Source organism: Archocentrus centrarchus, chromosome 15 (assembly GCF_007364275.1).
Source record: "Archocentrus centrarchus isolate MPI-CPG fArcCen1 chromosome 15, fArcCen1, whole genome shotgun sequence".
NCBI classification, from domain to species: Eukaryota; Metazoa; Chordata; class Actinopteri; order Cichliformes; family Cichlidae; genus Archocentrus; species Archocentrus centrarchus.
In genome coordinates this window covers 10,993,511-11,006,284 of record NC_044360.1, presented here as the reverse complement: position 1 = coordinate 11,006,284, position 12,774 = coordinate 10,993,511, and the positions used below count along the sequence as shown (strand labels likewise).

Genomic DNA, 12,774 nt, shown 5'->3' with positions numbered 1-12,774 from the left:
ATATTTCTCCAGGCTTGTTGAAAGCCATTCAAAGCTCTTCTTTGAATGTTGGCTGCCTTTTGGTCCTTTCTCTGTCAAAATGATCTCACACTGCTTCAATATTGTTGCGGTCTGGGCTCTGAGGAGGCCAATCCATGACTGATTGTGTTCCATTGTGTGTTTTTCTATCCAGGAATGCTTTTACTGCATTGTTTGTATGTTTGGGATCATTCTCATGGTAAAATTAACGAAGCTGTTGCCAACCAGATGCATTCCAGATGCCTGTTTTTGTGACAGGCTGCTAGTAACAAAGTGCCTAAATTTGCCATTTAAAATTAGTAATTTGCTAAGTTTTCTGTTCCCTGTCTACAGATAACAGAAAAACACTGGTTCGTCCACTGAGTTAGGTGCCTGTTCTGTGCTTGAATGATTCACGGATCAGTGCTTAATAAACAAAAACAACATTCTAGTAAGGTACAAAGACTGGAAAAATTAGTCAAAAAGTAGTTAATATCCAAAGAAAAACTCTGAAAGACCTTCAGAAAGTCTGGAGAACTATTGCTTTAAAAAACAAATTAAAAGACAGTCTGCCTCCTTGGAAACAAAAATAAAAATACATGAGAGGAAGTTTAAGAGTTTACACACTAATGTATTCTCAAAGTTGCACAGCACAAATACTGACCAATAACTGATTCAGTGTTAAATATATTTTATTATTTATCGTGCATTATTAAAATTCACACTTACCTACAATGTGTTCCAAAGGCACAAGAATTCACCCTGAAGGCCAGTGACCAAGTTTAACAACCTGAGGCATGTAGAGAAGGACAAAACACTCAGAGAGAAGATAAGAAAGGCAGGGTATGCCTAACGGAGAACTGTATTTGTGTGACTGTGGAAAAACTGATGAAAAAAGTTTTTCTTGTACTAAAAGAAATGAGAGCCCAGTTGTTGTCCTGCTCAAAAGATGGAACCAGATGGAATCAGTTATTGCTATTGTGCAACACCTTGGCGTGCTGTAACTCTAAAAAAAAAACCAATGCAAACATGTTACAGACTCTTTTAGAGTAGAGCTTGCCACAAGTGTCTGCAAAAAGTGACACCAACATATAATTTCGTCATAAAATGTGGGGCTGTCTGAACTACTGGGCTGAGGTGTTGTTTGTGGACATTTATGTGTCGAGTCTAGATTCACTTAGCCCCAGGTCTCTGCTGTTTACTCATATAGTTGTGGTACACAGTATTCCACACCCTGTCTCCCCTCTGTCTAAAAAAAGCTTGCGGTGGTTTAGGACAGAAACATCTGTGACAGAAAACAAGTCTGCCTCCTTTCCTGCTATCCCAAACCCAATGAACGATGAGGAGCTGAGCCACAGAGGACTGAGAGTCTACTGTGTCCCTCTCTCTCTCTCTGCTGGTGTGAAGACACAACACTACACAGAATTTCCATCACTGGCCTTTCGAATGTATTTTTGCAACTACATACTCTGTCTCCGGTTTGTTTACTGGCTTATGTAACCAAAGGGGAAAGTCGGTTAGCAGCTTGCCGTTGCTGTGGGGCACAAACTTGACTGGGTTTTTCCATGAAGAGGAGGGGAGACCGCGAGTGAGAAAGAAAATAAGAGATGAGAAAAAAAGTGAATGTGGCTTCTATGAGAGACCTCTTTCGTGAGGCAATGCTGAACATCCATTCAGACATGAGAAAGCTGACGGGTAATGTGGGAAAGATAACTGCAGGTAACAAGATTCAACAAGATGCAGTAACACACAGAAAACTGGAGCAGAGAAAACGGCCACAACTGTAACCCAACGGGTGTTCGTGTTTGTGGTCTTTGGCAATAACTGACTTCTCTGAGGCACCTGCTGAGGTGGGGGCACAAGCTTAACATGCAGCCAAAGCAACCTTTCACATTGTCAATGAGAGCCTGAAAAAACAATCAGTGGCCTTCTTTTTTGTTGTGTGACTGTCAGATGAAAAACTTAACTCCTTCACTTCCCGCTGACCCCCAAACAACTTCCTTGTTTTGCCATTTTTAGAACAAAAGTTCAGCAAATAAACATCACACATCTAATTCGAGAACATCCTGCGAAGTTTGTGGCATAAGACGCGTACTCGGAGAGGAGGAGGGCATGACATGAATGGGCTGGATGTGGCTTTCTGACCACATACTGAGATTTAAGAGAACAGTGGTAAACTAAGGAATTCCAGTGAATGGCGTCAAAAACCCCCGAAAGGCTCAGGAAACAAGAGTCAAGTAAGCTTTGGGAGGATATGGCCTGGCTCAGTTTTTAGGGATTAAAATTTAGACTGAAGCGATGAAGACAGACAAGCAAAGAAAAAACTCCTCACAGAGGTATGTGAGAGTGAAATCCCTCCTTATCATTACCTTAGAAGGCCCTTCAAATTCCCAGCTGAGTGTGAGTGGTCTGCAAGGGTCACGCGCTACTATGAAATCCCCGTCACGATGGACCCTCAGCCAATCTGCTACTGCACAGACAACAGATTCCTCTCAATCCAGAAGTGCATTCAGGGACAAGAATTTGAAACAGAGCATAATGGGACTCACATCTTTAGTCCAAATCCGCCAAACTTTAAAACTGGTGTTAGTTCCAAATTGTGCAACTTGACAAGAGTTGTAGCTCACATTCTTCTGTGTGACTGTGATAGAAAACAGAAAACATCAGACTTTAATTTGCTGAATTCCGTTTGTTCACTCCTGCAGTATTTGCAGTGCTCATATGTCAGTAACTTGGTATGTGTTGATGAAAGCTTATCTAAGCTTATCTGAAATTGAAGCACACCTGCCAATAAAAACTGTCTTTCCAATCAATCATTAACCTCATTATTCATTTTGGGATGGACAAACAGGCGCGATCATTTATATGAAAGTGAAGCAGGCCTTGAAACACAACAGGAGCTTTCACCTCTCTGTTTAGCTCATTCACAAGCAGTGAACACACACACAAACACACACACGGAGTATGCAGCCAGGAAGAAATTGGGGAGTGGGGGGACAGTGTTTAAAAGCATTTGACACGTAGATCTATTGAGATAGCGGGCACCCACCCACAAATTTCTCACACTACTCTCAGCCACAGTTGCCCTCTAAAAACAGTTGAGAGTCTGTTCTGCACATGAGGAGGAGGATTGTGTGAGTGTGCATTCTGGTCATTTCTACATTTCTATTATGTTGGAAATTAATTTGTGTAGTAACAGAGTTGTTCTGATGACAACACTAAGTCCAGTTCTCTATAAAGAGTTGTTATGGAAAACAATGTTAACTTAAAAATGACCCGGAAAGATGGAAACTGGGATCAAGGTCAAGGTCAAATTTATTTATAAAGCACATTTAAAATCTTAAAATCAATTCTAAATCAGAGAGCCAATGTAGCACTGAAGGGATGAAAGGACTGGGTTAATGTGTTCATGCTTTGTTATACCAATTAAAAGATGAGCTACCACATTCTGAGCAAATAATTGTTCCAAACCAAAGTACAGGGAATAACGGTAGTCCAGGCAGAACGTGACAAAAATATGAATAACTTTTTCCATGTCCTTTTATGGGCAATAGGGCTTTATATATACAACTCTGAGTTGATAAAAACTAAAGTTAGTGACAGCCCTTATTTGTGGATTCATTCAAAAAAAAAAAAGCTATCAAAGATCACGCCCAGATTTTTTACAGCAGCATGACAGTGAGGAGCCAAATGACTCAGAGTGCCAGAATAGTTGCTTGACGGATCAAATTTACCAAAGCTTTTAACCACAGTCTTGATTTCATTAAGATTTAGGAAACAGATCCTCATCCAGGACTTAATGTCACTAAGACAGTTCAGAAGAGGCTCTTATGGATCTCTGCTGTTCAATTTGATGGGCATATACACCTGGATGTAATCAGCAAAGGTGTTGCGAGAAATATTATGTTTTCTAAAAATAGACCATAAAGGCAACATTTACAATGAAAAAAGAACTGTGCCCAGAATGGACCCTTGAGGCACTCCACAAGAAAGGGGTGCTGCTGTAGAGGAACGATCTCTTAGCTGTACAGAGAAACTTCTATTAGACAGATACAATCAATAAACAGGCTACAATGCAACTAAACATGAGCAGTGACTTGTGGTAAAAGATGTTTAATATTTATATCCACTGCTATTTTATATCCATTGCTATTTTTGTAAGGGGAGTAATATTAAACTACGGCAAAGGGCAGTCAGGAGTCAAATTGCTCAGAAGTCTTTTGTGTTGATGCCAGAGACACACCCATCGACTTTAGAAGCAGCAGAGGAGATACCTGTAACTAATTTCTATTTAATTTAATATCAATTAAACACATCTTCATTATTTGAATTTCAGTTCATCCTAAAATTACAAAAACTGGAATTCACATTTTGTTTAAGCAGGAGTTACAGTCAGGTAGTTCCACCGCACAATGTGTAATCACACAAAAGGTATGATAGTTAATCCTGTCATGGTTTGTCTATTCCAGCAGTGTGCCACACCACTATGTAAACACAGTGAAGGTAAGAACACTTCGATAAAGTATCTGTGCGTCCTTGATTAAAGTTCCTCCAGCAAATCTCGTCTGTCCTTCTGATGTAATCTAGGAACTGAGACTAGCTTTAACACGGGATACTGAAATTGATTTCTGCGTCATCTCTCTGTTTCTAGGTGAAAACTGCACAAACAGTCTCTGAATATCTCTACTTCAGGGGTTATCTGAAAAGTCAATCAATTGTCTGTGAGCTAAGACTGTGTTTACATGTGGACAAAAGGAAAAAGTGTGTAAAAAACTGATGAGGCTAGCATCTTTGTAACTGTTAAATCAAAATTCTCCATTTCCAGTTTTACTGTAAACCAAATGCACACACACACACACACACACACACACACACACACACACACACACACACACACACACACACACACACACACACAAACACACACACACACACACACACACACACAAAATATTAAACTGAAGTAAAGTTGAACAACCTGAAAAAAATGTGACCCAGTATCATGATCCAGCACATGATCTGGGGACTGTGGCTAAAATCCATAACTGTACGTGTGTAAACATGCATGTGTCTGCATGCAGTCACCTGTATTTTATATGTGTATCTACTTACATATCATCTGTGAAAACACTTCAGGAAATCTGAATTCCCCACTGCTGCCAGACTCGGCTGTTACGTGACCAGAGGTCTAGAGTACATTTTGCTGTCAGATCATGACCATCTATAGATCTACTCTTCTCCTCAATGTTTTTTGCAGCGCTTTATAATGTCATCAGTTTTAACCCAGGTCCAGCTGTATCATGGGCTAACAGCCGTCCTGTTGGCCAGTCTTTATAAGGAAAATAATCTAACTGGGGGGGGGGGGGGGGGGGGGGGGGGGGGGGGGGGCAAGGATTTTTTTTTTTTTTAACATTTTGGAGGTCTGTTTTCCGTTGTGTCGTTGCCCATTTGAAACCAAGCACTCAATTGTTCTTTATTTTCCATTCTTATCAAACCTTCAACCTATCAAATGACTGTTTTCAATCCCCTCCACTTAAATTGCAGGTCATCTGTTAAACCCATAATGGGCACAAAGGCACACTGGAGGATGTAATTACTGGGAAAAAATGTGTTAATGTAACTATATCTTCACAGGGACAACACATATTTTCAGACTGTCAGAGTCAGGTGATGAGACTCTATGAATACATTCTTTTTTAATTACAGTTCTTCAGTTTTAGCTCTGCCTGGATTTCCAAGCACCATAAACTACATCTCATAGTTTGTGTTCTGCTTGGAAAATCCATGTAGGTCATATAGTTATTTTCTTTGGTCTCTCTCAAAGATTAACAAGAAAACTCTCAATGAATTAAAAAAAAAAAAAAAAATGCAACAGCTGCTAATGTTATTTTTTAATTGTTGATAAAATAAAGTAAAACTGGCCTGTGTGTGTAAACGATGACTACAGAGCTGCAGTTAATTACAAAGCTGCATGCAGTGGTATGAGTATTTTGCTTAGTCTCCTAACTAGTGTCACCTTTAGAGAGTGCAGTCTGAACTGAAGGAAGGAAGAAGGAAGCTTAAGGAGCTTATTTCACACAGAGGATGCACCAAAGTCCAGTATAAGTTCTGCACACACTCCCACTTACTGTGCAGAGATCTGCATTGGGAGATCTACCTACACTAAAAGTTCCATCACCAAAGTCTGTGATGTGTTGATAAAAATCATGGAGTATTAGCTGCACAACAAGACGAGTAAACAAGGTATCAATCACGCTTGGACTTTGTTCATTAAGTTTATTGTTTTTACAGGTGGAGCTTTCAAAGTCTGACACCATATCCCTGAGCTGCATGTGGAACGCATGGCAGCGTTCCACATGCATGAGGCATCTGCCACATGCATATCCTAAAGAGTCAGTGTGAGAGGTTCCACAAGTAGCATCGTCACTCTGGTGTGCGAGTCAAACACAGATCAGGAAAAGGTTCACTTACACATTTTTTATTGTTCAACTAAAGACATTTATTATTAAATACTTTGAAATTCTTACAATATGAGTGCAATTTTATTAGTGTACTCTTTTTAGTTATGCATAGCTCTGGGGTAAATGGCAAACTTATAATTGGCACATGGTATTTACAGCTAACAATTAACAATTAACATTTAAAAATTTTTTTTAAATGTTCATCTGTGTTTGTTTACATAACAACTGTCTACTGTCTGTTGGCTTCAAGTTGCACTGTGGAAACTCTGACTACAAGTGGCATGATACCATCACACAGACAGTTGTGTAACTGACTGCAAAAGCTGTCAACAGCATTTGGTGCTAGCAATATTTTATTATTGTTTTTACAGATGCACTTGCCACCCTGAACTTTTGAAGACATTATCCGAAGGAGGTGCACGTAGGCACACAGTCAGATGGGATATCAAAGTCTTTCACCTGCCAGTTCCTAACTCTGATTGCACTGATATGAGAACAGTGCAGGTAATGGGACAGAGAATTCCCAGCTAGTGAGTGGTTATCCAGCCTCCGGCATGCCGTCTCATCAAAACCAAGGAATATGGGCAAAAGAGATAGCGCTGCTGATGCAAATAACCTCCTGCTGTGTGTTACAAATGAGAAAGGAAAGATTCCCCCAACATTTTCAGACAGCTACAGACTGTAAAAAACACATTTTTGTCTCTATGTTTTCGGTGTTTTATTGTTAAGTACTTTGTGATATTTGTCACAAAAGGTGCTACAATAGTAAACATTCACTTGCTTACAAAGTAAAAAATATTTTCAATTGTGTAAATGTAACAAGGAAATGAAGCCTGCTTTGTCACCCTCATGCCTGCAACCTTGTCACGTTGCTGTGTAATGATGTTGTGGTCCACTAGAAGCTAAAGCAGTCTAGACTGGTTGCATAATGTTTTCAGAATTAAGGAAACTACAAACCTCAAACAGGGGCTTGACTGTGTGCTGTATGTGTGTTTCTCAAAATTGTTTGTATGTGGGTATGTACCTATATGTGGGTATGTCAGTACTTGCTGATCAATTTCATCTGTTTTATTATTTTCTACCTACCTGTTTTCTGCCCCTTTTTTGTGATTCGTGTATTGTATACATGTTCCCTGAAAGAAATAAACTTTTTAAAAAATGGCATACATATACCAGCCAGCATATGAAGACACGTTGGCCAACAATGCTAATCATGCAAATTTAATGTGTTTTCTGTGCAACCCTCAATCCATAGCCTCGGCAGTGTTTCTCTTTCTTCCAGATCTAAAACTTTGCATTTCACTGATCTGTGGATAGAGCTTTGTAGCCCAGATCAAAGAAACTGAGCTTAATTATACTACTAGTAAGTAAAGAAATTACAATCAGCCTTGTGCCTGTAATCCACTTAGTTTCAGCCCTCGACTCACTCTCTGTGTGGTCTTGACTTGTTCCCATACTGCACAAATGTCCCAATTACACTTCAGTATCAAAATCAGACCTGGTCTCTTTTTTTCCTTTTGAGGTAAACCAGAAGCAACAAAAAGCTGTGACCCTGGTGTAACTGATACCAGCTTTGCAGGGTGATTTAGCCTTACATCTACATCAATAACACAGTTTAACTGTATATTTGAATGAACCGAATGGCTCTAATCCACAGTGGAGAAAAGGAACATTTTGACAGGACACTCTGCAGTCCAGAAAACCAAACATAGTATATCAGCACAAACACCTCAGGGCAGCTGTGAAGCATGGTAAATGTTAAAGTCCATGGCAGCACAATGAGAAAAAGACCAAACAAGTATGGCTTGTTTGGAAGAGTTGCCAGGAGAAAGCCTTTTCTCTCTAACAAAAATACGGTAGCACAGCTTAGGTTTGCAAAGTTGCATCTGAACAAACCACAAGACATCTGGAAAAATGTCCTTCAGAACCTTAAGAGACAAATGCCAACAAACCTTAATGAACTGAAGCAACATTATGAAGCATACTGGGCCAGTATTCCTCCACACCCTCTTTACTTTTAAGACCAGGCTTCAAACTTTCCTTTTTGATAACGCTTATAATTAGGGCTGGATCAGGTGACCCTGAACCAGCCCTTTGCTATGCTGCAATAGCCCCAGGCCTATATATCCCCGACTGTACAGGACGCATGAGTCCTCTTTCCACTCCGGATGCAGTTATACTGTATGTCACTACTGCATGTCATTAAATTTGAACCATGGAGTTAGTTTTTCACAGGGGTGCATAGGGTCCTGTGAAAACTTTCTTTTTCACATGACTGTATGTTTAAACTTTGAGAGAGGAAAACGTGTCACCTAAAAATGCATGGCGCTGCTTGTTGCATGCCTCCCAGAAAATAAAATACATGCAGGCAAAATCAGGATATCTCTCCATGGTCTGTAAAAGTGTAAAATTCTTCCTCCTTAATCTGATGTAATATCTGGTTAAGAATGTCTGATTATTATCTGAATTCTGAATTTCTGTTAGCATTTTTTTTTCTAAGTGTTTAAAAAGCTTTTTGCTGTATTATGTTTAGGCAGCTCACTTAGAGGACAGTACAAGACAAATGTAAAGCTGCCTGAGAGTTCAACAATGTTCCAGTGTTAGCTGAAAATTTTAAATGGCAAACATATGTTTCTGATTATTTCAGGGAGTTTCCCTGGTCCAACATGGGAAAGGTTAGGTAATCATAACATCCATCTTGATATGAAATTTTTTTGTTTTTTTCACGCTTTCAGTCTTCATAAAGCAACTACCTCATTCTTATGAAATCTACTTTGTTGAGCCACACTGATGAAGACAAATCTGTTTGAATATTTGTTGACAAAAGCCAAACTGACCTCAATTTGCCTCATCTAAACCCAACAAACTTTTTGTATAAAGATAACTTATCCAATATCTAAAAACAAACCTCAGATTATTTACTGATGAGTGTTAATGAGACCACATTCCTCTGTGTTTTCTGTACAAATATGCTCAGCTTATTTGTAATATCAGTCATTTTTTTCCAAGTGACTATAGGAGCTTTCTCAATCGAGTCCTCCCTTCATCATTTCTTCACTTCATCTTTTAGGTTTCAGGTTGCTAAAACTAGCAGTGAGTCGGTCTAATCCAATTATGATCACAAATTAATTGTTTATGCAGGAAGTTGATCATTTATCCATCATGGAGGTCTGCAGCCATCCTAACAGCGTTGTGAAGTTGTAGCTAAATGCTAACTAGGGGATGCACTGATATTGAAGTTCCCAGCTGTTAGCAATACAGATGTTTAAAAATAACTATTTGGCTGGTTGCAGCGTGGTATTTTTTTGTTCCTTGCTTTTGTTTTTGTTAGTGTTTACTTCCCCCTTTGTGCTAATGGAACAAAGGAATCTTCATTATGTGAACATTACTGACTTGTTTAAAATCTTTTAGCTCTTGATCATGCCTATTTTTAATCTTTAGCAATATCAATAAATCATTCTCACAAATCTCAACTGGTAATGTCAAAATAAAACTGCAGACAGAAGTTGTTTCCAATGTCCTGTTGTCCAATTTTGATATTCCTTTCCAAAAAAAGTGGCACCTGGTGCTGCTGTAGCCCATCTGCTTCAAGGTTTATTTTTTTGGGACCACTCTCTGTAAACCCTTGAGGGAAAATCCCAGCAGATCAGCAGTTTCTGAAATACTCAGACCAAATACCAGGCCACATTCAGAGACACTTAAATAAAATAGCAGACTGCTGTGTTTGTACAGAATAAAGTCAGTCCTTGCCTACGTCCCTGCTCCTGCTTCAGTCTCCCGGATAATTCATGACCTCGATCCAGTCTTGGTCACCTGCTTTCACTCTACTGCATCGTATTACCCTGCTGCATACTTGCACTATGTGCTGTTGTACCCCTGCTGATTTTCAGATTGGACTTTCTAATTATAGCTGTGTATGTAATTGTCTCAGGGCACATCGTCCTGGTAGGAGATGAAAATGAGAAAGCTGCAGAAAAGGACTGTAAACTGAGTTCAGTTCATAAGGTGCGGAAGGCTAATTATAAAACTAGTAGGGGGTTCAGAGTCTCACTTAAACTCACACGTGCATGTCCAGCTTCTGCAGCCTGTAATCTCATCACTTCTGTCTAAGTGAATCTGTTACAAGGACAACAGAAAGCAATCAGGATATCACACAGTTTTAGTGTTTTCTTAATGAAGAGGCAACTCAACTGATTTTGTATACAAAAGGCAATCAACTAGTTAAAGTATTAATGACAGGGCTGTTGCTAGGCAGACTGCATTTTGTTGAATCTTTTGCTTCAGGGTCGCTGCTATATTCTTGTGGGGCAGCTGCATCTCTGAATGCATGGTTACAGTGCAGAAGCATAGGTTCTGTATGGTTTCTGGTGTCCCTAATTAATGAGAATGTGAAAACAGGTAAGAGTCACCATATGGGGGAACATAAGCCCCTGGGGGGTTAAAAATCTGCTTATCTTGCACATTCTTCTTCTACTGTTCTACTCTATTCTATTCTATTACACTATTCTTCTATTTTTTTTTCTACATAAATCTGTTTCATGAGTCCTTCCATTTCTAAACTAACTAATTTATAAACTAGTTCTTCTACAGTAATTGAACATTAGGGGTGTATACATTTATAAAGCACAGGGTTGTCTTCCACTTGCCCTTTTGGTCCAGTTCAAATCCAAATATTTTCAGTTTCAGTGAGACTGTGAACCATCAATTCTTCTAATGATTAACTGCATTACTGATGAGTGTTTCAGGAACATCAGCTTGTTAAACTGATCATCTAACCTCTACATGCCCGGCAGTGTTCGCTGTAGGTGAAAACTTACATCAACAGACCAGCTTATCACTGGGACAAGAGCAGCTTTCTCAAAGCCACAGGCGCACTGATACGCGAGCAACTTTAAAAGCACTCCACCAACGTTTTAGCAAACACACTGAGCAGAAGGAGAGAGGGGAGTTTGAAATGGTGTATGAGTGCTGGAAACACAGTGCCAAATGTTCACATGATACAGTAGTGCTTTTACATCAGTGGGGTCTATTCTCGGAGCTCTTTCATGTAATCTCCTGCAGCGAAGAGTGTGCATGTTTGAGAGGAGGGATGTATATTCTCACACTGCCACCTGCTGTGGTGCCTCAACTCAAACTGTGCACAAGTCTCAACCTCTGCCCCGCAGCAACTCTGAGTCCAAACCGAGTCATCTTTCAACTTCCTCTGCAGCTATCACAACAAGGATGCGGAATTATAGGCAGAGAGAAACACTCCGAGTCTTTCTGAGGACCTCTAAAGCGGCAGCATACACGTGGTTATTCTCTCACACATCACAGATCAAGTACAGCCCCCCTGTCCTCAGACACACGCCATCTGGCGCACTATCAGCACCGTGCGCACCATTTGACCTTGTCACCGGTTCTGCTGGAGCTCCACCAGCTCTTCACACTGCTGATGCGTAAAACTAAATAACTGCACTGAATTGCATAAGCGAGAATAATAACGTGGCTTTGTGCGCATCCCACACACCCCCCGCGCGCCTCTACACTTCGCCGGCTCTTTTTAGCGGGCTGTGTCAGCAGTCTGCGTGACCGACGTTATGAGAAGCATAGACTTACCCTCATGCAACCAGCTTGCGACCCCCTAATATGTGAGCATCACGGAGCTTGTGTACAACAGCGCTGATGCATCCATTCGTCTGTTTCTCGACTCATTCAGCCGCGAAGCTCAGAGCTCCGTGTTGGTGCAGCTGGCACAGATAGATGGGCTTACAGACTGCAGGGGGGAGGCAGAGAGAGGGGCCTCTGACTGGTCCAGATTCCGACAAATAGCGGCCCAGCTGGTTACTTTTGATTTTTAAAAATAAGCCACCAGATTATAATCTTGTTACAACATGCGTCATACTCCAGAGCTGGCTGCCGGGTCAGAGACCGAGAGAGGACACAGTTACCTATTTGCCAAGCCTCTGTTCATGCAACAAAACGCTCACTGGTTCTTTTGACACCATAATCCATTACAAACTGAGTTTCTCGAGTACCAGCAGCCGCTTATTCTTCTCCTGAGCTTCCAGACCTACAATGCCGTAAGAGAAAGTCTCAGAGTATGCATTTGTGCACTATTAATTTATTTTTCCAGATACCTTTGCATGGAAACGAGAGTGTTAGCTGGATTTGGCTTTTATTTTAAAGGAAGTCATAGGAAAGTTGTCATGGTGGATGGTGGGTGTACGAAGATCAGCATTTAAATGGCTTGGTAAGCATTAATAAACACATCTTATTTCCTACACATACTTCAGATGTCTGTGCTTAAGCATAAGAAGGGCTTAAATTGTTGTAA

At 40.3% G+C, this 12,774-nt stretch overlaps 1 protein-coding gene across 2 annotated transcripts in view; it reads right to left on the bottom strand.

The window, feature by feature from the left end:
- The window catches only part of LOC115793184 (equilibrative nucleoside transporter 1-like), a 44,940-nt gene extending 32,770 nt beyond the window's left edge, over positions 1-12,170 (bottom strand). The window contains exon 1 of one of the 2 annotated variants that reach the window (XM_030748046.1): positions 12,057-12,170. The gene's annotated coding sequence lies outside the window, so the exon portion shown is untranslated. Of the gene's footprint in view, positions 1-726; positions 1,107-12,056 lie in introns of those variants that run through there. The other variant, XM_030748043.1, reaches the window with a different exon arrangement.
- Positions 12,171-12,774: the final 604 nt, after the last annotated feature.